Genomic DNA, 25272 nt, shown 5'->3' with positions numbered 1-25272 from the left:
ACCAGGGCCTAGCTTGGGGTCTGCCACCGAAGAGGTGCTCAAGCAAGGTTTAGTCAGTGGATTCACTTTTAAGAAATAACTTTGGAAATTGATAAAAGAGCATTTAATATCTGGATGCACGGGCTAAGAGCGGCTTGAACACAGGCATCAGCAGTCATTATCTAGGGTAGCTCCCAGGGCGAGTCGCGTCCTTTCCGCGCTGGGTACCCAGCGACTGCGAGCCGCTAATCCCGCTGAAAGAGTCGGTCGGACTAGCGGGGGCGGGGGCGTGGCCTGGGCGTAGGGGGCGTGTCGTGGCCCGCGGGGGTTTCCGCACCAGGGGCGCGTCCGGCGGGGATGCGGGAGGAGCTTCCGCCGCGAGGGGGCGGGGCTGGGGCGCTAGTCCTCTGACGGCCCCAGCCAGGGAATTTCAATTTGAAACCTAGCGGAGGGAGGAGGCGGGCGCGGCGGGCCGGCGACTGGGGCTGAAGCGGGACTGGTCCCGGCGGCTAGCGAGCTCCTGAGTACGGCGTCCGGGTAAGGAGGCGTGCGGAGCCGCGGAATGGCTGGCCCGGGACGGGGGAATCCCGGGGCCGAGCGTCTGGTCTCTGCGGATCTGCAGGGGCGGCTCGGATTTTTCCTGTGGCTGCAGCTGGGAAGCTGATCCCGGGCAGGAAGCGGTGGCGGGACGGTCCCACCGGGAGGGGGAGGGCTGCCGGTGTTGGGGTTTTCTGCGGCTCCCTGTCTGCCCTCCTCCCCATTCCCGACCCGGAGACCGGTCCTGTTACTACAGGCCGGATCTCCGCTTCCCTGCTCCGCTGCGGTCCCCCTGCTTCTCCCTTCGTGAGAGCGGGGGCCGCGTCTGGTCGGCGCCGAGAGAGGTGGGGGCACGGTGAGGACTGCGCCTGCCCCGCGGGGGTGCCGTGGGCTCAGGGTCACGCGTCCCGGGCCCCGCGGCGCGGCTGCAAGAGGGATCCGGCTCCATCCTGGCCGCGGGCCGCGGCGCGCGAGTCTGTTCCGATGCGGAGCGGCCCCCTCCTTCGGGGCCGGGGGCACGCGGCGGCGGCAGCATTGCCCTTCAGCAGGATGGTTTTGGAAGAGGAAACGCGAGCCGAGGACGCCACGCGTCCCGGGTCGGGCCGCGCGCCTGGGCGCTCAGGGTAGCTGGGTTCGGGCGGCGTCACTCGCTCGGTCCCTCCAGACGCGGACCTCCCGACCAAAGTGGAGAGAAACGCACGTTTTGCTCTCTGATCCTTGTAGTCCCGGCACCCGGGTCATCTCACCAGCGATGGCTTATTTTTCTCCTCTGTTTGACGGCAGAGTTGGGAGCATTTTTAGTTGCGCTGCTGGGGTAAGGACCAGCAGCGAGCAGGATTGGAATCAGAGTCTAAATCCCCAGCAGGAGTCCCTGCTCCGGGCAGCTCGGGAAGACGTCGGTCGTAATTTCTGAGATCTCTCATCTTTCTTGAGGTCAGGGTGTTTTGGCGAGGTTAGAAGAGCCCTTGCCTAGTCTATTATTTTGGGGAGGAGGTCTGTGTGGATCCTTCCTTCTGACTTAGGACGGTTAAATTGCATTCCCCATGAACAGCACAGCTGGCCGTTTTTAAGAGCTCTAGTGGGGTGAGAGGGAAGGAGGAACCTAGAGGATCTGTGAATATAGGTTCTCTTTTCTGAATCACATCCTTTCCTCAGTTTTTTTGAACTTCTCGCATCTGAAATGGCACGTGTATGCCAGGCGTCTTGTTCTTGTTACTGTTATTTAAGCTTTTTTTTAAAATGAATCTTAACAGTTTATCCTTTATTCTTGCTTTTTTTTTTTTTCCAGTTCCCTTTTTATTTTTCCCTTGTTTTTTTCCTTCTTTCACCGGAATCAGCTATTTCTGTATTCTCGATTTATAATACTGTATGGAGAATTTGAGTTTTAACTCGCGTCCTATCACATTTCCTCTTGGGTTTAGCACTTGAGGGAAACTGAGTCAGTTCCTTGGCCGCAGGAACTGGGATTTAAAATTCTGTCTGTGAACAGGTTTTACTCGGAAACGAATAGTACTTAATCCTATTCAGTTTCCGTTTGCGGGACTCTGCTGTGAGAAATCACAATCTTGGATTGTGATAAGGGCCAGCTGAGTACATCCATCAGGCTGACACAGCTTTTAAAGAGCTAGGTTGTGTCACCTGTCAGAGCTCCAAGGGTCAGTCCTAAAATTCAATTGAAGAAATCACTGTCAAATCTCAGATGTCTACTTTATAGAGGTTATTGGAGAACTGTACAAGTGGTAATGACTTGGAACAATGGGGTGGATTTAGGGCTAATTTAATCCTACCCTGTCTTCCTCACTTCTTGGGCAGAATTCCCACTGAAGTCAGTAGTGGTCTTGTGTGCAGAAGGCCTGCTGAGAACAAGAGGCTGCTCATTTAGAGTAACAGGAGGGGACAGTTTCTTCCCTTTAAAAACACCCCTCTTTAAGAAAGACCTAGTCATAACAGTGCTTTAATCTTTTATTTCTAGTCAAAGTTAGACCTTCCAGAGAAAATAAGTGTTTGAGTGGAGTCCTCAACTTCAGATTCTTGATATCTAAATTGGATGGGGATTGCCTAAAACAATTAAAAGCGATTAAAAAAATCATTTAATGAATTTCAGTAAAATTATTACTAACTTCAATAAAAAAATTTAAACTGCTATATAGTATTCTCAACTGGGTATGTATATTAAACTGGGTGTATGTATATATATATATAAAACTGGGTATATATATTAAAATCTGAAAATTAATTCCAAGTGAAAAGGAGCAGATTTAGGAGACAAATGCGAAGAGAAGCCCACCCTCAAACAACTATAGAAATATAAAATAAGAGAATTCAGATAGCCCTTGCTATATTTGGAGAGATACCTTTCAGTTCAGTTTTATGTACATACAGGCTTTAATGACTGGGCCCATCATTAGATTTGGAGGTTTCTAAGTTAGTTTTGTGTGGATCTGAGTTGGTAAGCTTGTTAGGTCCTTTGCTTCTTAAGTAACGTTCTTGTGGTTTACCCTTTCCAAATTACCCGTTCGAAAGAACTGAGTTTAGAAAACCTATCCAGTCACCAGATCTTAAAAATAGATTTTTTAAAAATCAGAACCATGTCCACGTGGACTTCCCAACCACTTGCTTTCAACTAAAAATACTTGCAAAGATGACAAAGCAGTCCTTAACTGGAATATTTATTGGTAAAATTACTCTGTGATTTAGTAATATTGTATAGTTATGTTTAAGTTCGGGTTTTGCCCTGAATCACCACTCCCATATAACTGACTAGAGAACTACAAAGGTTCTGTCTTTGTCATTTTATTTAGGAATGTGGGGTTTATGTTTTATGTAGCCGAATGCTAAATATTTTTGAAGATTTGGTTTTGTTTCTGTTTCCACAGGAAAGCATAGGCCTTCTTCTTTTGTTTTTTGAACTGACATATGTGTGGACTTTCTGAAGAAGTATGAATTGCTAGTATCTGTATAAGGCATTAATATAGTTTATAGGGATCAATATTGCTGAGGATCCAGTTTTGCATTTCTGAACATCTATATTGTTTACTCGGAGAAAACAAAGGAAATATGCTGACCTCCCCCCCCCCCCCACCTTTATTTAGAAACACATCCAGTGGCCTTGTTTGTTTTTTTCAGATTCAGAATTACTGTACCTAACCACCGGCTACCCTTACACATTTAAAAGCCACAAGTAAATGTTTGTGCTGGCTTCAGTACTCAGCAAATACTAGCCAAACTCTAATTTACTGCCCGTTTATAGAATCTTGGAATCTCAGGGCCGGACCTTTAGGAGTCAGCAGATCCACTCTCAGCCCTTTCCCCTCAACACACAAACATTTCCAGCCTCTTTGGAAGGCCTCAGTACATAGAAGATTTGTATATGATTCCCCCACAGATTCCAGACAGAGTGCCCTTTGGGAATGCCATGTTTTGGCATAAACCAGCAACCTGATACTCATAAGATTTCTATCATTCCTCTGACAGAGCAGTGCCCCAGATTAAAATCTAAAATGGAGTCGGTGCCTGGTATCCTTAAGTATAGGGGAATGGCTTCCAAGTGTAAATAGTGTTGTTACTTAGATGTTACAGGTAAGCCAAAAAGGAAGGAAATAATTTCTAATATCAACTAAAAATAAATGGTAATGGTTAATGTTTTGAAAATTTTTTTCCATAAAGTATGTATATTTTATATGAGAAAGGGAGTCCATTTGTAGAGTTATGTGAAGTGCCTATAACATTGTTGGTACTTAATAATTTGATGAATTAATTTATTGAAACTTTATGTAATATATTGGAAGTGCATTTAGTGAGGGTTTTTTGAAAGTTGGAATTAACATTGTAGAATCTGGTACGGTTGCATGTAGAAATGTTATGTAGGTTATATTTCATGTAGAGGATTTGGTTTTTTTACTCTTATTATTTCCTCTTGTTCTGTGGTTGGCTTAATCTATATGGGTTTCTTAGATGCATGTTTTTCATGTCTAGGAGGGTAGATAACCTGTACTTTATTTTCCTAAATATTGATTTAAATTGATTCAAATGAGAATGTTAGTGATTTTTCTCAATTTTCTCATTTTTTTTTTAAAAGTGATGTTGCTTTTCCCTTTGTATGGGGTAGACCTCAGGTGGCTTATGAGTACAAACATACTGCTTCTGCTTTTTAAAAATAATTATTAAATGGTTGTGCTGGGGCTTTGTTACTGTCTGTGGGCTTTCTCTAGCTGTGGTGCACAGGCATCGCAGTGGCTTCTGTTGTGGAGCACAGGCTCTAGAGTTTAGGCTCAGTAGTTTCGGTCTGTGGGCTTAGCTGCTCTGAAGCACGTGGAGTCTTCCCGGAACCCGTGTCCCCTGCATTGGCTGGCAGATTCTTAACCACTGGACTACCAGTGGTTAAGTCCCTTCTGCTTTTTGTTTCCCCCGCAAAGATTGAATTTGGACTAATTTCATATACTTAGTTACTTTAAAAATAGAAATATGTTTCCATATCACATATGCTCTGCATTTTGGTATTATTATTTTTTACTCCAGTGTATTGTGCATGTGTGCTAAGTAGCTTTAGTTGTATTCGACTCTTTGTGACCCTGTGGACTGTAGCCTGCCAGGCTCCTCAGTCCATGGGGATTCTCCAGGCGAGAATACTGGAGTGGGTTGCCATTTCTTCCCCTAGAGGATCTTCCTGGGGATTGAACCTGCATCTCTTATGTCTCCTGCATTGATAGGTAGGTTCTTTTACCACTAGTGGCACCTTGGAAGCCCGATATCTAGTGTATTAGATAGAGCCATAAAGGTCTAAATGTATATAGATTGCCTCAGAAATAATTTTTATAGTAATATGAAATCAATTTGAAGAATAAGAATTATCTTTTTATTTGCTCTGAGAACTATCATAAGCAAGATTTGCTTTAGTAGCCCAGCGGACATTTCACCTTTGTAACTAAGTTGGGTGTCATGGGTATGGTTTTAGTTCTTTCCAGGTTAAGAACCAGAGGGCATGGAAAGAGTTCCAAAGTGATTTTGTCACATGTTATCTGTAGTGCCTTGTCTAGGTCAGTTAGGGGAGTTCATGGTATTGATATTTAAACTAAATTGTTCATATTTTTACCAAAAAGCCAGCCTCCTCTTGCTTTGCTCTTTTTATGGCCTTTATGTCTACTCTGTGAAAGAGTTTTCAATACTTGAAGACTTACGTTACCCTCTCATTGCCTTTTCCCAAGAAAATTGTGATTTAAAAAACTTTGCACATAAGTCTGATTACCAACTCACTAATCATTTTTTTCCAAGCTCTGAATTCAGGTTTCTTGACCTCCTGATGAGAGTTGGAGCTGGACCTACCACCATGATAAAAAAGTGCTAAGTTTAATCGTGTTTTTGAGTTTCCTGTAGTCTATTCATATATGTACACATCCCAGCATCCTGAAACTACTAAATTAATATGTATTTACACTTTGCTATAATTCTTACATCTTTTCCATTTTGTCTAGTTAGTCTACTGGTTTTTCACCTTCACTTCATCTCCCTAAGGTACCAGAAGGGAGGGTGAGAATCATTTAGTTTAGATTCTTGACCTTGAGGTGAGAAGTATGGGTTTAGTGGGGAAGGTGTTGCCCAGGGTGAGTGGGCCCCATGGGTTCATGAACTGCCTGAGACTGTTAAGTAAAGTGTGTGTGTGTGTGTGTGTGTGTGTCAGAGAGAGAGGGATTTTCGGGAGGAGATTTTGAAAGGGTTTTGGGAAATAAAAACTGCTGATGTAGTTCTGTTCTTATTTTTGAGATTAGAGAATCAAAGTCTTAAGAGATTTCCTTTTTTTGTGTGTGTGTTACCCCATTGCACTTTCATGCCCCCACTATTGTGCTTATTTCCTTTCAGTTGAATTCTTTTAGTTGTCCCATTTTAGCCCATTGTCAAGGTTAAACTAAATTCTGATATGATATTGACCTCTCATTTTCTTACCTTGAACTTAATGTGCCGTTATTTCCTTACAAATTTCTTTGGTGAAAATATTAATTAGAAGAGATCAGTGACAAGTCCACACTTTGGTGTTGGTTAGACTGCCGTTTATGCCAGTGGAACGTTAGGTAAAATACTTTTCAAGGCCTCAGTTTCCTTATCTTCACTGTGGGGATTAATAATCATAACCTGCCTCAGAAAGTTAGAAGAGGACTAAATGAGCTAGTGCTTATAAAACGCTTCACACAGGGCCTGGCCTCTGTGAAATTGTTAGGTTAGGAAAAGATCTAGTGGGTTTCATGTGAGTACGTGTAAGCAGTTTTTTTTCTTCTTTTTTTTGCAGTGATCAGGAATAATTATCTGTGTGGAAGTACAGTCTTTGATATGAAACTGTAATTTCCTATGGTGATCACAAGTTAAAACCACTTTTTTCACAATTTCAGTACGGTTATCTCTAGAATTTTTTTTAACAAACTACCCACTGCTTTTGGCAGTGTTTAAAAAGCATATAGGTGGCAAAACTGTTTGGATCTAATTTCAGTATCACAGACAGATTGCAGTCTTTTTTATTATGTTGCTGGAGGTAACTGATTTGGAGTGTAAAATTTGTATGTATATGCTATCGTATTATAACTTCCTCTGTAACTGCAGTGAGCTTGGTGCAAGAAAGTTGTTCATGAAATTTTTATTGATAGTGTTTAAACCTCTACATATGGCATTAAAATATGACCTTTTTACATCCAGTACATCTTTTTGTACATGAAGTAGATCTGCAGACATATTTTCCCCGAAACAGTGTTTTAACTTTCAGTTAGTCGACAACATTAAAAAATCAGGAGGTTTCACAGAAATATCTTTTTTAAAAAAGAAATTTATTTATTTATTTATTGGGCTGTGCAAGGTCTTAGTTGTGGCATGCCAACTCAGTTGTGGCGCGTAGGTTGTCGTTCCCACACCAGGACTCTGACCTCGGCCCCGTACATTGGGAGCATGGAGTCTTAGCCACTGGACCACCAGGAAAGTCACAGAAATATCTTCATTTTAGGTTTCTCTGGGGAAATTGGAGGACCTTGGCAAAGCTGGGCCCACACTCCTCTCTTGGAGTGCTGAGTTCCTGCCCCATCTAGCACAGATCATGCTCTCCGTACTTTGCCCAAGTCCCTCCCATTTTCCTTCAGATTACCACTGGACCTTTTCATTCATTTGCATCAAATACCTGGCTCCTTTATGCTATTGAGTTGAAAACTTGACAACTCAATGAGTTTTCATTGTGTAAGTGAAATGAATTTCAGTAAATGAGATGTAAATTCAGTAAAATGAGATGAATCTCTTTTTACTAAATAGCAATTTTGGAAGATACATCTCTGTGACCTTCAAGAAGGTGTCCCGGGCAGTGGGGCTTTTCTACCTTTAGGGCCAGAGGTCATTCCCCACCTCTCCCTTAGCAAAGGCTGACCTCTGGCTCACAGTCAGTCATGGTTTCTGGAGCCTAGCATGCAGTAGATCCTCAGTCAGATGTGGAAAGTATTCTCTTTCGAGGTTCTTCCCAGAGTCCGTCACTCCTTCTCAGAAGCAGATTGCCTGGTTCTCTGAAGCCTCGTGTGACACTGCTGTACCCCATAGCTGTACCTTGTTTGTATGTTATTCAGGTTCTTTAGAGGACCTTTTTTTTTCATTTCATCATTCAATATTTTGGTGTATATATCTAGGAAGATAACTCTTTGGTAGACACGACTGGTATACCATCATCACACTGAAAATTATTTAATTTCATCAAATATTCAATTTTTGATATTCAAAGCTCTGATTATCTAAAGTATCAATTTTTGAAAAAGCTTGTTTGAATCCAGATTAGGTTAAGATCCTCATGTTATGATTGGTTGGTACATCTTTTTTAGCATTTTATGTAGGAGTATAGTTGGTTAACAATGTGTGTTAGCTCTGGTGTACAACAGAGTGATTCAGTTATACATATGCATGTATCTTCTTTTTCAAATTCTTTTCCCATTTAGGTTGTTTGGTTAGTGTATCTTCTAAGACTGATAAGCTCTAGTTTCCCCTTTCTCTGTTTCTCCCTGCAGTAGTTTGTATGTTGAAGAAATTTGATTAGTTGTTTTATGTGGTTTCTCACAGTGTGAGTTTTGCTGATTTCAACCCTCTAGTGGAGAAGGCAATGGCACCCCACTCCAGTACTCCTGCCTGGAAAATCCCATGGACGGAGGAGCCTGGTAGGCTGCAGTCCATCAGGTCGTGAAGAGTCAGACACGACTGAGGGACCTCACTTTCACGCATTGCAGAAGGAAATGGCAACCCACTCCAGTGTTCTTGCCTGGAGAATCCTGGGGACAGGGGAGCCTGGTGGGCTGCTGTCCATGGGGTCGCACAGAGTCGGACATGACTGAAGCGCCTTAGCAGCAGCAGCAGCAGCAGCAGTGTAATTAACCTGTTCCTTTTCCTTTGTATTTTCTTTAAATACGTAGTTGGATATATGAAATTGGTCTAATTCAATTTCTTTATTTTCTTTCTTCCTGTTTTTATACTATTCCTCTATGATGTAGGCTTCTGTTTGACACTTCTTACTTGCCTTCCATCCAGCCTTCATCCTGGCTGGAGGTGCTGTCCCATCAGCTGGGTTGTCTTCTTTGTCTGTGCTGGACAAGTGCATTTTATCCTTGTGGCTTAGCCTTGTTCTAGGTTTCATTGTATGTCATCTGATAAGGCTGGAAGCATTGATAATAAACAGGTGAAAAAGGAAGAAAATTAACCTTTGGAGCACAGACTGAACAACAGCCAGCTACTGTAGTTGGTGCTTTATACATGTTAATATCCCCAATCCTTCTTATAACAACACCTTGAAATAGCTGGTATGCTCATTTTACAGATGAAAAATTGAGGCTTAAAACCAGAATAATTTGCTCAAGGGCACCCAGCTTGTGTGCTGCTAAAACTTCTGTTTCTTCTGCAGGGGAGGGTGAGTTACTTGCTTTAATTGATTAATGCTTATTACTCTGTAGAACTTGAAGATTTCAGAAATTTATTGGCATCTACAGGATCTGACTTAACAAAAGGGAAACTTGTTTTCCTAACTGGTTTTCCGCCTTCTAGTTTCTTTTGTTATGGTGTGGTTATGAAGCAGAGTCCTGCTTCTAGCTGCATGATTCTTGACTCAAGCTGGAATGGCGAGAGCCCTCCTTCATCTTGTTTTTCTCATTAGTGTAATGTTGGCAGGGTGATGTTTCAATGTAAGAAAAATGGCCCAGAGTATAAAACACATCAGAATAAAATGTGTGCCTCCTTCCTTGTCAGTTTTTATTTTTCAAGCAGTTTTACACTTTTTGCTACTTCATTCACAGTACAAATGGCATTCCCCAGGGGGCTAGTATATAATTTAGAACGTCAGGTACTAGTGTAGGGATTATAAAGAAAAGCAGCAGACACCTGCTTTTCATGTCCCTTCATGACAGATTTCTGCTCCTTAGAGGCAACTACTTTCAGTTGTTTTGGTTTTATTATCTGTGTTTTGTTTAAAACCATGATTTTCTTGCTTTTTCAATTTTAGACAGTAGTAGCTATTGACTTTACACCTTGGATGGAGTTATTCTCCTTTACTGACTCCCTCCTCCCCAACACAGATACACACTTTTCTCTCTTTCTACAACGCATACAGTCAGCAGCCAAGCTGTGTATCCTGCTTTGGCTGCATATACTTTCTTTTACAACTTTTTGCTTCATCTTGAAGTTAATTGCCTACTTCTTCCTCATTTGTATAGTTTTCTTTGTTGCTATCCTTAATTTAGCTCTAAACTGTGTTGAAAACTATATTGCAAACCATTTTCATTTTCCCTGGGCTGGTTTATTTCTAGAACTGCTTTGCAGTTGTATTCTGTGCCTGTGTGTGTGCTGTCACTTCAGTCATGTCCAACTCTTTGCAACCCAATGGACTGTAGCCCGCCAGGCTCCTCTATCCTTGGGATTTTCCAGGCAAAAATACTGGAGTGGGTTGCCATGCTTTCCTCCATAGGATCATTGAAATTTCTCTTTTCCTTTCTTCCAGGTGCCAGACTTATTCTTTATCTCGTATTTTACATGAGTACATCCTCCAGTAGTTTCCCAACAAAGTGCAAAAAAGGTGAATTTCTTGAGACCTTGTTATTTTAAAGCAACTTTTCCCGCTCTTAAAATGCCTTTTTGTACTCTTCATTTGAATGCATTTATAGTGTGGCTGGGTATAGAATTCTAAGTTAGTGGTTACTTTCCCTCTGAATTTTGAAGGTGTTGCTTCATCGTATTACTATTTTAGAGCATTCCAATGTTCTCTTGAGAAGACTGACTAGATTCTAGTTTCTGATTCTGTGTATGTGCCTAGTTTGCTTTCTTTAGAAGTTTTCAGGATTTTTATCTTTGAACTTGGTGTTTGGAAATTTCATGGTGATGTGCTATGATTTGGGAGTCTTTTACTCATTGTGCTGAGCACTCACTGGGCCCTTTCAGCTTGGAAACTCTTGTCTTTCAGAAATATTCCACTATGATAATGACTGCCTCTTTGTTCTCTGTTCTTTCTGGAACTCCTGTTAATTTGGATGTTGAATTTCCTGCAGTGCCTTCAGTTTTGTTACTTTTTTCTCTCTGATGTCATCTCTTTGTCCTTTTGTTCCCTCTTTTCGGAAATTACTTCAGTGTTTTCTTCTAATCTCTCTACTGAACTTTTTTGCTTTCCTATTTTCAAAGCTGCTCCTTGGCTGGTAAATATTCTTTCTGATAATGTCCATTTCTTTTTTTGTGTGTATATGGTTTCTCCGATCCTGCCCATCTTGATGTCCCCCCTTGCTTTCTCTCTGTCTGAAATGTTCTTCCCACAGATGCCTGCGCAGCTCACTGCCTTAGCTCCATCAGAGTTTGGCTTCCATGATCATTTATTTGAAACTACAACCCAGCTCCCGCCTCCTTTACCCCAGTGTGTCCTGAATCCCATGTGTTTTCTTTCTTCTGCAGTGTGTATTGCTGTCATCAGATACCTTATATTTTCCTGTTTGTTTATTGACTCTCCTCTCACTAGAATGTATTCTTGCCTGGAGAATCCCAGGGACAGAGGAGCCTAGTGGGCTGCCATCTATGGGGTCGCACAGAGTCGGACCCTACTGAAGTGACTTAGCAGCAGCAGCAGCAGAATGTAAGCTGGATGAAGGCAAATCTTTCTATCTTCTTTTGTCCAGTATTTCTGGTACCTACAACAGTGCCTGTGCAGAGTAGGCACTTGGTAAATATTTGTTGACTGAGTGACTGGACCTCCCTGTTTTACTGTATAGAACCTCACCTCTGCCCTCTGAATGCAAAGCTTTTCTTCTTTAAGTTCTGTAGAGTGAACCTCTTGTCTTCTGGCTGCCAAGGTTTGATGAGAGTGTATGTGTGATTTAAACATTCCTTGCCCTTATTTCCAACAGGTCCCTGTCTTCAACTCTCTCTCATATCTCAGCCCTCAGAAGTTTCTGGAAGTTCCAGTTCCTAAGGCTCTCAGGGCTTCTCCAACAATCACATTGTTTTTGGTAGGTTCCCACCAGAATAGCAATTCAAGCTTAGACTTTCTCTGCTCTGCTAAGTCAGTTACTTTGTGCATCTGTTTTCCATCTTCTAAAATTCTATTGATATATCTCATCTGCTGGCCTGTCCCCTCCCTTTTTTTTTCTTTTTGTGGGTTTGTACCTTTTTTTTTTTTCTCTTTAATTTTCCTTCTGTCATTTAGTGTGGTTTTGGGAGTGAGCAGAAATTAACTCATGTTCAACCCACTGGTTTTAGAGTTTTCAACTGATAAAAATAAATTTCTAAGATTATTGTGGCACTCACAGTTGGTAAGAACTGCAGCCATAATAAAATTGTCCTTTTTTTTTTCACACCAGTAACTGAGTTGAACTTCAGTTATATATAGTGAGAAAAACAGAAAAGTCACGCGATTGAGTCAACCTCCAGGGTGGGTGGGAGTGGATGACTGATATGTCATTAAATAAGAAAGTGCTTCTTAGGAAGAGCTCAGAAAATGTACTGTATTTTTTTCTTGTGGTATTTCAAGGATTAATTCAGTACACACACTTATATATTTGAATCTAGATTTAAAAATACACAATAGAAACCAATTTGATGTATGTGTATCATAATTGGCAACCTTATTATGGAATTTACTGAATATCTTAGTTTGTCTGTCTTTAGACTGACACATGATTGGCATACATAAATTTGAATATTCTTTGACTATTTGAATATTCTTTGGTTACTAGAGGAAACTTTGAACTCATGGGAGTTCTGTTAAATAAGGGTGAAAATTTTCATTACTAGAGCATAAATAGAGAGTGGGACTTATTCTAATGGAAAGACACACACATTAGGGGTTTTTGTGTGTGACTTTTGGGAAAAGTGAAACAAAAATGGAGGTTCTGAATAAGGTAGTGGCTGAAAGGTCTGAGAAGCTCTAGGATGATCCCAGGGCTCATGAGTACATGTGATTCGTGTTGGTTAAGTTGCCGAGTGCGTTTTAGCAGTTTATTAATTTAAATACTTTATACATTAATGTAGAGGATATTATAGGCAAATAAATCAGGGCAGTATCTCCCTAAAATGTGGTGGTATGTTAAAATGATTTGAGGTGGTACACGATGAATCTTTTCTTTTAATTGTTAAATACACGTTAGTGTTTATCAGAAAAATACCCAAGTACTCAAAACTATGATTTCATTGATATTATGTACTATAAGGCTAAAGTAGGTATTTTAAAGTGATGATATAAGGATAAATGTCACATCAATAATAATACAGTGGCTGTTTGGATTTGGCAAGAATTATAAAGTCAGTCTGATTACTAAAGGTTGATAAACTTTGGGCAGGTAATAAGATTTCTCCTAATAGATAACAACATAAAACTGTGTATGCTGACTGTGGCATAAACTTCTTTTTTGGGTAAGGAAAGTGAGTTAGGAAGGAGTTAAACATTCTCAAAGGCATTCAGCAATTTAGTAATGGAGCTTCAGGCACAGCCAAGGTCTCCCTGTGTCCAGAGTTGTTCCCTCTAGTGTGTGTGTTCTTTTGATGTTAATGGAGTTGCCAATTGAAGTTTTCTTGGAGAACTTAGGAAGCCTGCCAAGTTTTATAGCTGTCTGTAGCTTTTATATATTTGTATCTTAAGCCCTGAAGGTAGACAGAGCTAGGTCTTCCAAAAATAGTTCAATAAATGTGTCAACGTTTTGAAATACTATTGAAAAAACAAGGAAGTAGAAGTCCTATGGGATTATTGGAAAACGGTGCCAAATGCTTTCACAAGAATTTGAAAAGCAAATGTGGCCCGGTGGTCATATGCTAGACAATGGTGCATATTCAGCCTTCATTTTGGAGCCCATTTTTATATGATAATCTTTTACTTTTCCCCAGTACCCTCTGTTTAATCGCTTTTAGACTTTGGGAGGAAAGCTGCTAAATGAACATCTTTCTTAAAAGGTGTTCTTTAATTCACTTCTCTTAGGGAGAAAAAAGCAGACATCTTTTTTCTTAATAAAATGAGTCCAAATTGTGTATGGGAAAGGTTAGAGTGCCAAGTAATGAGTTGGGTCTCTCCACTGACAAAGGAATCAAGAGTTTATCCATGGGCTTGTAACCAGAACTGTTTTTGGATCTTAGCCATTAAAATCAACATCAGTAAAGCCGGAGTCCTAATTTCCTTAATGCTAAGATTGTCTGTTTTAAATTACGCACAGAAGGGAACGTGAACATTTTTCTTCCTTCTGCCCTCTCTCCCCACCCCCAAACAGAAAAGTAAAGGTGCGGGGAAGATAGTCTCCGCAAGAGCAGCTCTGCAGTGAGCGGCTGCTGTGGGGAGCGTGTGTAGTGCAGACGTGGCTCCAACTTTTCTCCTAATTGAGGCCAGTCCACTTTCATCCTCGGTGCGGCTGACTTAAATGGAAAGACTTGAGGGTGGCGTCTAGAGCATTCTATAGATCTGTGATCGGTGTTGCTTGCTCTGCGTAGCACACATGGAACAGTGAAGGATAAGATGGCCCTTTTTTTTTTTCCCCTCCACTCCCCAGTGTGGCTCTTTAAGACTTTCTCTTTTTGTTGTTGCTGCTGTTAGGTTTTTTTAAAGTCATGTTTTTACTGTATCTGATTATGTTTTGAAGTGGTTTTTTTTTTTTTTTTGAGAAAAAATGTACCATTGTCAGCAATAGAAAAGTATTTTTCTTTTTTAAATTTTTTATTATGGAAAAAATTAAAAATATTCAGAAGTATAGAGAAGCCTCACCCCGCTTTGACAATTACAGGGCCAGCTAGTCTTGTTGATACACCCCACTCTCATGACTTGGAAGCAAATTCCGGATACTATATAATTTCTTTTGTAAGTAGGTAAGATTCCCACCCTCCCCCTCCATTGGAATGTGCTCTCTGGTCTCCAAAATAAAGTTCATGTTTATTACTGATTTTGTAGAATTACAGAAATTAGTTCATTTACATCATATTCACTTGTCATGTTTTTGGAATAAATATCTGAATATTGTTTTGATCAGTAAAAGCAATTTCATGTGAGTTTTAACCAATGGGAGCCGTTTCATCTAAATGCAGTGCTGTGGACATAAAGGAAATGCTTTAGCCAGTGTTCAAAAACGTAATTTCTAAACCAAAATCTGAATGGATTTTTAAATTCTAGTGCATTCTCAAGGTAATATTGATCTTCTATGAATTGTTTTTCCATGGCTCCTGTCTGTGTTAATGCTAGATTTTAATGTTCTTACTTATTTTTATTTCTATGTTTTATTTATTTAATTGAAATATGACTGATTTACAGTGTTGTATTTTAGGTGTACAGCAAAGTGATTCAATGATTTTGTTTTTAGATTTTTCTTTTTTCTTTCCCTCTCTGAGTTCTTTTTCCTGCCTTTCATTCTTTTGCTTAGCATAGTTTTGTGGCAATATGTTGGAATAAGACCAGGTGAAACATTTTTTTTTTTTTTAGCTGACTGAAATTTAATGGGACTATGCGGTTATAAAATCATAGCAACTTGCCATATGTGTAGTTCTGTCTGGCAGCACAACGGGGAAAGTATATGCCTTAAACAATGGTCGTATATTCGTTGAGAAATCACTTGTAAAACATTGACTGGCATAATAGCCAAAGCTGACACTCACTTAATAGTTGAAGTACTTTTCCTAATTAATAAGCATGCCTTTTATGTTGGAGATAGTTTACTTTATATTTTAATTGTTTTAAATTAGGACTTAGTTTAATATATATTTTGTAAAGATATCACTTATTGAATTAGAAAATGCTGATAATGATAGATAATAGATAACATTTCTTGAATACTTAGTATGTGTCAGACACTACCCTATAGGTACTTTTACACATATTATTCATTTAATCCTCACAGAGGTCTTGTGTGGTTGGTACTGTTATTCTAGGTTTGCCTCTTAAGAAAACTGAGGCACCATAAGATTAACCAATTTGCTCAAGGTCACTCAGCTAATTAATGGCAGAGTAGGGATCTGACCCAGGCCATCTGAGTCTAAAGTCGTAACTACTGTCCTGCATTATCCCTGAGAATATGTAAATTCCTCTTCGTACCCTATTTGTGCTTGCATTCCCCTCCCCAGAGGAGCCATTTTGAACCAGAGCCAATGCTACACCATTGTATGAGATTATAATTTAACTACTGGGTGGGTGTTTTTCATTGAGAAACTTGAAAGCAGTTAATGAGGTTCTACTCATGTTCCTTTCCTGGCTTTAGTTGTAGAGGAGAAGGGAGAAGAAGTGGAAGCATGTGGAAGGTAAGGTGGTGACCACTGAAGTGGCTTCCTCCCCCACCCCCCACCCCCAGTAGAACGCCGAGCCATCTGGAATGCTGACAGGTCACAAAGGAGCTGTTGAGGCCAGTACTTCAGAGTACCGCTGAACCCTCAGTTGAGTACCTTGAAGTGTAGGTATATTGTTGGAACGCTGGTCTTCGTTGGGCTGTCCTGAAACGTGTAGACTTTTGTCGGGTTTGTCCTGGGTCTACAGTGACTGGAAGTTTAACAGACCAGGTATCTGATATTCTTCCCCCTCTCCCTCCACTTTTTTTTTTTTCCTCTTCTGAAAGTAGCAGAGGATAGAAAGAAAATAGTTCACCAGTTACTAAGTGTGACATTGGGCAAGTGACATTGTTCTTGTGTCTGTTTTTCTCTTTAAGTGGTTCAGTTGTCATAGGTCCAAATCCACTTAAGATATTGTCTGTGGCTCATTCATTCGTCTCCGTTTGTAGAGAAAGTAATTTAAGATGCCTTTCCATATAGGAAAAACATAGACATAGAATTTTGGCAAAACATTTGGTAATGTTTTCATGCTGTCTGAATGGCAGCATTAGGGAAAAACTGTGTGTTAGGGGGAATCTGTGGTGGTGTTACTGAAATTTTAATCTTTGTCATCTTCTATCCAAAATATTTTTGCCTATAATCTTCCTGATGACAGACAAGGACTGCTAATCAGATTTACAGATTTCATGGACGTGTTGTAGGGAAACCAAATAAGGCTTATATAGATTGTCTTATTAGCTACAAAATGGGTTGAAATAAAGAAGATGAAAGTTGTTGAAAGTAAAGGTTGTCTATTATAAGGTTTTTGAAAGAGAAACAGGATAGCTTGACCTTCTTTTCAATACTTCTACTTGAAAAGTAGTAGATATCTTGTTATTCCTTTTATTGACTTCTGGCTTCACCACTCCAGTGGAATTGTTCTTTTCCATGTTGCTCTGGAAACAACAGAGATTGCTCTGTCGTCAAGTCCATTGAACACATTTTCCTTATATTATTTTTGATATTGGTGACCAACCATATTGTCTTTGAAATTCTCTCCTGACATGTTAGGGCTCTTTTTCTATAGTCCTTCTGTTCTTTGCAAGATTTATATATTCTTTCTGTTCTTTCTTTTCTTCTGACTACCCCTTCATTTATTTTCTGTTTCCCAGTGTTCTCAGTCTTTGATTCTTAGCCTTGACTAATTTCTTATCACCCATGACTTCACCTGCAATCATAATTTGTTAACTCAAGTCTCTCACCAGGCTGTCTTTCTTTTCAGCTCTGAATTCTTATATAACTTACAGGAATCTGCCAGTATCTCAAAGTTTTTTTTCTTTTTTTTTAGTGATTATGTGAAATATCTTGTGTTTGCTGCTAAGTCGCTTCAGTCGTGTCCGACTCTGCGACCCCGTAGACGGCAGCCCACCATGCTCCCCCGTCCCTGGGATTCTCCAGGCAAGAACACTGGAGTGGGTTGCCATTTCCTTCTCCAATGCATAAAAGTGAAAAGTGAAAATGAAGTCGCTCAGTTGTGTCCGACTCTTAGCAACCCCATGGACCGCAGCCCACCAGGCTCTTCTGCCCATGGGATTTTCCAGGCAAGAGTACTGGAGTGGGGTGCCATTGCCTTCTCCACCTTGTGTTTAACTTGGAATAATTTGTTCATTTTTAGATACTACATTTTAAGGGATATGTTGTATGCAGTAAGTATGTATTTGTTCAGTAAGAATGAATGGAAGCATAGACATACTGAGTCCATGTCCATGGAGGGGTTCCTGGAATGATGCAGTTAGGAGAAAACATAACATGTGGGGAACTAGATCTTGAAACAGCTGAAAGAGCAAGACTCGCTGGGGTGGGCAGCATGTTGAGACTGTCTTTTGAGCATTGGCTTTCTAACTTTCTTAGGACAAAATCAACTTTAAAAATAGATTTTGTACCTTGACTGTTTATTCAGTGTGGAAGTCTATGTGTGTATATATGTGAATAACAGACATGTTTTATAGATTTAGTTCTTAGCCTTACTTATGTGCTTGTATGCTCAGATTTTCTTTTCTAAATAATGATGATAAAATGTCAGTTAACAAACCACTGACTAGATTTCACAACTCACCAGTGGCCTGTGATCTGTTTATCCTTTTTACATGGATAAAATAAGAGATTCGGGGAAGAGAAGTTTCCGATCCACTGTAAGAACTTTTTAACAGTTGAAGCAGGCAGAGAATGGAATGGATTGACATAGGAAGAGGTTTGAAAGACCCCAGGGCTATGGCTGATTCATATTGAGGTTTGACAGAAAACAGCAAAATTCTGTAAAGCAATTATCTGTCAATAATAAATAAATAAATAAATAAATAAATAAATAAAAAGAAAGCCTCCAGGGCTGATAGTCACCTCTTAAAGGGTGTGGGAAAGAGTCATTGGGTGAGGGATGGGATTTTGTGACACCATTAAGGTGTCCCCCAAGTCTAAGATTTTCTGGTTCCCATTTTGATAAAATTTTTTATTTGATAAGCTAACTTTATTCCATGTTTTTTCAACAAAGAGCTTTATTTGGGAAGTTTTAAATATATACAGAAGTAAACTGAATAGTATAATGACACCCCTCATCCTAACCCGTGTACTCTTATCACTCAGCTTTAACAGTTGATCACTCATGGCCAGCCTTGTTTGATCTACGTTTCTGTTGCCTTCGCCCCAACTGTATTATCCTGAAGCAAATCCCAGGCATCTGATCATTCAAATATAAGACTTTTAGAAAAATCACAATACCATTATTATACTTAAGTTAACAGCAAATCTTCAATATCAAATACTAACTCCATTCAAGTTTCCATTTGTTCTCATTTTCTTTCATAGTTTTTTTTGTTTTTGTTTTCGCTGAAGTGGGGATCCAAGTTAGGAATCACACATTGCAATTAGTGATTCTTTTTAATCAATAGATTGTCTCTTTTGTATTTCCTTGTAATCTAGTTTTTTGAAGAAATTGGGTTGTTTGTCCCTCTCATTCCCTACAGTTTTGATTTTGCGGATTCTATCCTTGTGGTTTAGTTTGACCTGTTACTCTGTCCCATAAATTGGTAGTCATATCCAGAAGCTTTTATCAGCTAGAGGTTCAAATTTTAAAATATTTTTTGGCATGAATATTTCATTAGTTCTGTTCTTTTTTAAAATTGCTCAGGGTATACCAGATTTAATTGTAAGGATGATTGGTTTGGTTTCTTAGTTCTTCATTTTTCAAAGTCATCCTAAGCCCACTTCCCCATAAAAACAGATGGAACCACTTAGAAGTTTGGGAACATGATACTCCTGCAAACACCACATCCAAATACAAATTACAAGTTTCTTGTCCAGCTTCATTTCCAAAAAAGAAAGGGAGAAAGCAGATGCCTTGGTAATTACTACAGACCACAAATCAGGTTTTCAGCTAAAGTGAGACATTTTACAGTAAAGTCAGTCTTGATTATTGTGGCACACTGTGGAGACCTTGCAGTTTTGTCGGTTAAATTTCCCACTCAGTAAGCAAGCATTGTCAGTGGTTACTCCCCATCCCTTCTTCCTTGGTGGTTGGAAGTAAAAGAATGAAAATGGGAAGATGGCAGGTCAGAAAGGAGTGTATCGTGGTTCAGTTGCCAAGTCGTGTCTTACTCGCTGTGACTCCATGGGCTGCAGCACACCAGGCTCCTGTGTCTTTCCTTCACCATCCCCTGGAGCTTGCTCAGACTCATGTCCATTGAGTTGGTGATGCCATCCAGCCATCTCATCCTCTGCCATCCATCCCCTTTTTCTCCTGCCCTCAGTCCTTCCCAGCATCAGGGTCTTTTCCAATGAGTTGGTGTGTATGCGAGGAATCGAATAACCGTGTTCTTTGGTGATCCTTTTGAAGGATATTGGTAATCTTCTTCCTATTTTTTTTATTATGGAAAATTTCAAATGTACAAATAGAGAAGATAGTATAATGAGTATCCATGTTTCCATTACATAGTTTTTTCCCCCCTCTCATGTTCAGCACGTTTTCCAAAATTGGGTAGGGAGTCATGCTGTAATTCAGCAGAATCTTTGTTTCATTTGTTGTAAGACTTGTAGCATAGACTTTCTGTCGTTTCTTCTTTGTTTTGGTTGTGTTGGTAAATCTTTTGCTGGATTGTATTTTATTTAGGTTCATGTTTATTATGTTAGGTGGTAGGTGAAGAAGGTTATATTTGATGAAGAGGCTGTGATTAGGCCTTATTCTCTGCCTTCTGTTTTAAATTTTTTTTTATAATGGAAGCTAATGTAAATGTAGAGAGATGGAGAGAGTAGAATAATGAATTCCCATGTGCCCATCTTCTAGGCAATTATCAACATATGGTCAGTTTTGTCTCATTTATGTACCCACAAATCTCTGTGTTCCTACCCTGTCACGCTGGATTGTTTTAAAGCTGATCCCAGATATTATATTACTTTACTCATAAATGCTTTTTTGTATGTCTGGTAAGCATTTTGAAAAAAAGACCAAACCCACAATTCCATTGTCACATCTAAAAAATTTAACACTTCTTTAGCATCATATATGCAGTGACTATTCTTATCTTCCCATTTATTTCATAAATGTTTTTCTTGTTGGTTTCTTCAAGTTAGGACCCAGATAAGGTCCACATATGGTTGATAATGTCTCTTAAATGTCTCAATATGTAGTTTCTTTCTCCTCTTTTTCAGTTCATTTGTTGAAGAAACTGGGTTGTTTCTTTAGAATTTCCCACCTTCTGAATTTTGTTGATTGCGTTCCTGTGATAGTGCTTAATTTGTTTCTCTTGTCTGAGTTTTCTGTAAATTGTTAGCTAGATCTGATGCTTAATAAGACTCAAAGTTGATTTTTGATGGTAGTGGTTTGGAGAATCCATCATAGTTGTCGGTATTTATTTCTTATTGCACTGCTTCAAGATGTATGGCAATATATGGTTGGCCCACTTTCTCCCACCCAAGTTACTAACCAGGCCCAACCCTATTTAGCTTCTGAGATCAGGGCACGTTCAGGTGGTATGGCCGTAGATTGTTGGCTTGCTTTCTGAGATGAAGGTTGATCAGTGGGCTCAGATATTGTCAGCCAGCTCAGTCCATCCATGGTAGTTTCTTATGGAGCTTTTGCCTAGTGCTTTTTAGTTGCCACTGATAATCTTTGCCTAGATACGTTGTTTCATTGCATTAACTTCTAACCATGTATATTTTCCTCTGAATTACTTAAATTATGGAACTCATAACATTTTGCCCCAATTTCTAAATTATATATTTGTTAAAAATGAAAGTTTTCGCATTTAACTGGGACATTACTATCGTATATAACAATTGCCAATAGTTCTCTAATATTATCTGATATTGAGTTTATATGAAAATCTCTCCCATCATCCGTATGACTTCTTTTATAGCTCATTTATCAAACTAGGATGCTGAAGGAGCATGTATACAGTTACGTCACTTAAGCCTCATGATTTAAAACAGTCCTCTTCCTTTCTCTTTTCACTGTCTTTTTCTGACAATGAAAGATGCAGGATGGCTGCCTAAGGTCTTGTAGAATCTTTGTTTTTCTGGGTTTGTCCAGTTTCCATGTGGTGATATTTACCTCAGTCTAGTCGCGAAGAGTCGGACACGACTGAGCGACTGAACTGAAAGTACTCTTTATTTTCTGCAAAGTAGAATTTAAATCTAAAGGCATGATTAGATTCAGAATAAACATTTTGGTAAGAGTACTTAATAGCCAAGTTATATATTTCATATCACATCAAATCAAGACCCACATAATATAGTTATCCCACTACTAGTGAAGCTAAGATTAAGACAGTGACTAAATTCCTCATTTAGAGTTATATTTTCCCCTTTGTTGCAGGCAGATAATCCCGAGGGAGTGAGACTTTAGCACCATACAAATATTTTAGTTCTTCATCAGTTGTTCATCTAATGATGTCAATACTGTTGATGGTCCTGAATCAATTATATGATGGGGAGTTGCAAAATGGTGATAAAATGGGATTAAAAATATTATGGTAAAATACACATAATGAAAATATACTATCTTAACCATTTTGAAGTGTATATTTCAGTAGTGTTAATACATTGACACTGTTGCACAACTAATCTCCAGAACTGTTTTCATTTTGCAAAACTGGAACTCTTTACCCTAAGAGTTTTCTCATGCTTTCAGCTTTGTAAGCTTGCAATTTTCTGTGAAAAATAGCTTTTTCTCATCAAGGTAGGCTATTTGATTACCATGAAGTAGTTTTTAATTTAAAATGTAGGAGTAAACAATTAAAAACTTAATTTTTTCCTTTATCAAATTTTAAAATGAGCCATTAATATGTAATAGTAATCTCAAGGTTTTTTAGTTGGTTTGTGGATCTTTATATATTCAATGTATTTCCATCAAGTACAGTCATTCTTTTTGATGTTCAAATTGTTCCAAGCTTGGCCAGTGGGAGTCCCTTCAGGTTGGCTCTTAAATCCTTTTGGCATGACCCTATCAGGCTTTGAAAGTAAGGGATATGTTTGTTTAAAGGCACTAAAATTTTCTTTGGAGAATAGGGTCAAACCTGTATTAGCCGAAGCACAGATAACATCCTTATTATAGAAAAGTGCCATAGAACAGAGTAAAATACCAAGGTCCTAATTCATCAACCTAAGGAGAAATAAGGTGAAGTTAGAAGACCTCTTAAGGCCTCTTCTCATTTTATATTGTGTGATCTTTTACCATCTATAAGGTTGTTTTACCATTTTGTTATTATTGGAACAAAATATTTCAAGAGTTTGAATGTTGTTAGGTTTTTCCTTAAATAACATCTTTATTAGTTTCTTCCTATTCTGATAGTCAGCTTCCTGGGCCTTGGATTGAAGGACTGTAAATTGGAAATGTGAGGGTTTCACACACATGTTTCGCAGTTATAAAGTCCATCGTCAGAGGAAGCATGAAGGGATTTGCATCCTAACCTTTGCCTTTTATTCTGATAAAACGTGGCTAAACATTCCACATAGAGAAGGTCAACCTTATAACGCTCCATCAATAAGCTGCTGTCTTGTTTCCTGCAGACAGCTTTATTTCCTCTCATTTGAGTAAACAGAAGAGGTTTTATCAAGAGTTTAAATGTATAACTGAATTTGTGAGGACCAGCATCATAATACTTGTATCATGTTTTCAAACCTCTGGAAGATACCATCTGACATTAAAAAAAAAACTTCTTGGTTTTGAAAATTGACTTTTTCCAGTGTAATGTGAGTAATGGTCATCCCATAAGCAGTCATTCTTTTCCATTCAGTTTTCTTTTTCAGAATAAGTGTGGCTCAGTTTTATCCTTATGCCCCCAGTACACTATGACGACTTTTGGTTAGTAATTGGATATGAATTGCCAGTTTTTTTTGAATACTTTGAACACATACTGAATGTTGGGCAGAAGTACAAATAATACAGCTGCATACCATACTAATAAAAACAAAATGTTTTGCCTTGAAAAACAGTTTCTTCTCCTAGAAAGAAGTATTATGGGATTCTGTATTTATTCATCAATGAGTTTAGTTTTTATGTAAATAAAAGACTATACTGTATTTTAGTTAGAAATATTTCTTTTCAGTGTTAGGCGTGGTTGGTTTGTACAATAACCCTCTAAGATAATTTTTATATGTATGAGAAGATCATTAACTTTTTCAAAGAAAGCCAACCCTTTAAAAATGTGTTAAGTTGCTTTAATTGCAGAAACTATGAATATTGTTATATCTAGTAAATTAAGTTCATTCTGTGAATTTTCCAGATGGTGAAAGCAACTGGAAGAATTTGACACATTTCTTCTCATTTGTAATATTAATGAATTGTGAATTAGTGCGGTTGTAATCTGTACTGGATTGTCTGTATAAGACCATAGAGGCTTGCATGAGAAATACCCAGTGTATGTATTTAGATTTAGTTATTTTCTCCCCCACTGTAACTGGATTTGAGATATCTTATATGGAGTATGTATGATTAAATTGCTGAAGTAAAAAACAAATTGAAGTATGGTAAATGAGAAATAAAAAGAAAATGTCAAAATGAAAAATATGTATGGCTGAGTCCCTTTGCAGTTCACCTGAAACCGTCACAACATTGTTAATCGGCTGTACTCCAATACAAAATAAAAAGTGTGTGTGTGTTTTTAAATCTACCCTCCACACACCTCCTATTCCTGTCGCTATCCCTGGTGGCTCAGTGGTAAGGAATCTGCCAGCTAATGCAGGAGATGCGGGTTCCATCCCTGGGTGGGAAAGATCCCTTGGGGAAAGAAATGGCAACCCACCTCCAGTATTCTTCCTTAGGAGATCCCATGGACAGAGGATCCTGGGAGGCTGCAGTCCATGGGGTCGTAAAAGAGTCTGATAGGACTCAGTGACTAAACAGCAACAACAGGCATACATTTTTATTGATGTTTTGTTTTTGTGTATATTTATATATGTTTTGTTTTTACGCAAGTATTTTTAAAGAATATAATGATAAAGTCATTACTCTTCTCTGAAATGTCTACTGGAAATTATTGAAGATTCTTTTCCATGAATATTATCTTTAAATGTTTTGGCATTTTAAAGTATAAAGATGAATAACATTTTTGAAAAAAGGAGTCATGATACTTAATAGTTGAACCTGATATTTTTTAAGTTTTTAAAAAATGACGAGCATTTATATTCTTAGGAGACAGTTCTTTTAAACCCTGGTCCCTGTGTGAAAGTGAGTCATTTCTTCCAAGGTACAGCTCATATGTCACATTTTCTGTGAAGTCTTTTCTAATTTCCACAAGTACAGTTAATAATATCTCTTTTTCCTGTCTCTCCTAAGAAATCTGTTGGCAATTACCAGGTTGGATTTCAAAATTCTAAAAAGGTCAGTTTTTCTTATATAAATTTTTCCTGGGCAACAACCCTATATTATTTGTGTATTCCCAGTGACTGACATAGAGGAAAGCATTATATAGATGTTTGTGGACTGAATGAAGACCAGTAAGTGAAATTAAAGTTTTAATAGAGTTT

The 25272-nt window shown here is 39.0% G+C and overlaps 1 protein-coding gene across 31 annotated transcripts in view; it reads left to right on the top strand.

Moving 5' to 3' along the window:
• Positions 1 to 411: 411 nt before the first annotated feature.
• Positions 412 to 25272, top strand: part of EPB41L2 (erythrocyte membrane protein band 4.1 like 2) — a 211637-nt gene continuing 186776 nt past the window's right edge. For 20 of the 31 annotated variants that reach the window (XM_027972468.2, XM_042253474.1, XM_060419639.1 and 17 more), the window contains exon 1: positions 412 to 516. The gene's annotated coding sequence lies outside the window, so the exon portion shown is untranslated. Of the gene's footprint in view, positions 517 to 738; positions 872 to 25272 lie in introns of those variants that run through there. The other 11 variants (XM_060419640.1, XM_060419646.1, XM_060419628.1 and 8 more) reach the window with 1 other exon arrangement.

This window comes from Ovis aries, chromosome 8 (assembly GCF_016772045.2).
Source record: "Ovis aries strain OAR_USU_Benz2616 breed Rambouillet chromosome 8, ARS-UI_Ramb_v3.0, whole genome shotgun sequence".
Taxonomy (NCBI): Eukaryota; Metazoa; Chordata; class Mammalia; order Artiodactyla; family Bovidae; genus Ovis; species Ovis aries.
The sequence above is the reverse complement of the archived record's forward strand: the minus strand, read 5'-3'. Positions and strand labels throughout refer to the sequence as shown.